This window comes from Elephantulus edwardii, unplaced genomic scaffold, assembly GCF_000299155.1.
Source record: "Elephantulus edwardii isolate Elephantulus edwardi_28Jun2011 unplaced genomic scaffold, EleEdw1.0 scaffold00013, whole genome shotgun sequence".
In the NCBI taxonomy this organism is placed as follows: Eukaryota; Metazoa; Chordata; class Mammalia; order Macroscelidea; family Macroscelididae; genus Elephantulus; species Elephantulus edwardii.
This window is the reverse complement of record NW_006399763.1, coordinates 10,557,666-10,559,337: the sequence shown is the minus strand read 5'-3', so window position 1 is coordinate 10,559,337 and position 1,672 is coordinate 10,557,666.

Below are 1,672 nucleotides of genomic sequence, written 5' to 3'. Positions count from 1 at the left end.
TTATTGTAATTAGACAAATTTTATCTTCTCTTACGAAATAAAATTCCTAAAAAATAAGACAAATAAAAGTCAAATTATTCACTCTTTATGCTCTTTAGTGATGAATTATTTAAGTAGTTATCTACATTCGCTGAAGACAGCCCTGAATTAGATATAAGAGGTCAACTTGAAATGGCAATTTTCTTTCTCATCTATCAATGCCTTATGTTGTAAACACCCTTGAGTGACATTTAAACCTAGCTCAGTCATCTAAACACTAAAAGCTGTGCTTGCTCTGCTTGGCTGGTAACTATGGCACTTTTTTTTTAAATAAAGAAAAACAAAAGCTAATTCCACACTGTACTAGATCTTTAATACAGCTAATACTAAATTCACGATCATCTTCTTTGTGTCACTTTCATGCTTAGAGACATTTGCAGAATGCAAAAGCTGTTAAAGGTTGATATTGGTGCCGATTTTCAATGATTTAATTTTTTAAATTATACAATTGAAAATAATTCTTCCTTCTCTTTTGATTTTATTCATAGTTAAAACAAATATTGATAAATTAGTTAATAGGAAACAATGATAATATCCACTAATTTTTGACACAATCTAATGTAATTCTTTTAATTAATTAATTAGAACTTTTTTTACATAACTTGCAACTGCAGGTCACTTCTGGTGAAGCTTCTCTAATTATGAGAAGGTGAATTTTCACAATTAGATTTACATATGTAATCTTCATAGATGATGGCAATTTTTTGACTGGGTTTGGTACCATTAAGTCAGTTTTAATTCATAAGTACCCTATGTACAACAGAAAGAAGCAATTCCTAGCTCTATAATATCTTTGTAATTGTTACTATGAATGATCAGCTATTATTATAGTCACTATGAAGGTAAAACCAGGATGCTTGTTGGAAGCAAAGATTCTGAAGCTCCATCTGACATACTTTGGGCATGTTATAAGGAGTGACCAGTCCTTGGAGAGAAGCATCATGCTTGGGAGGATGGAGGAACAGAACAGGAGAGAAAGACCCTGAATGAGATGGATTGACTCAGTGACTGGGGTAATAGGTGTAGGAGTGTAAGAGACAATAAGATTGGCTGAGGATGTAGCAGGGTTCAAAGCTGTTATCTAGAGTCTGTATGATTTGCAAGCAACTTGATGGCACATAACAACAACAACATACACATTTATAGGGCAATTCTTTGTTTATATAACCTACCCTTTGAAATTATTATGTTCATTTTACCTCCTTCATTATTTATTCCATTCTATTTAGCTTCACTATGTTTAAAGACAAATTGCATTCTCTTGTCTATGTTTGTCTTTTCTTACTTTATAATATCTTTTTAATTACCTTTTATTTTTTTATGAATTATGACTTCCAACAAGTTATATGGCCTTTGGAGTTATTAGTGCTCACTACATTTAATCTATTCTATAAATTATATAAATTCAGGATGGAGTATGTTGTTGTTGTTGTTGTTATGTGCAGTCGAGTCACCTGTGACTCATAGCAACCCTATGTACAACAGCCCTAAACTCCGCTCTGTCCTGTGCCAATCGCACTGTCTCTGACACTCCTATCCCAATTATCCCAGTCACTGAATCAATCCACCTCATAGAGGGCCTTCCTCTCCTGCGCCATCCCTCCACCCTCCCAACCATGATGTCCCTCTCTAA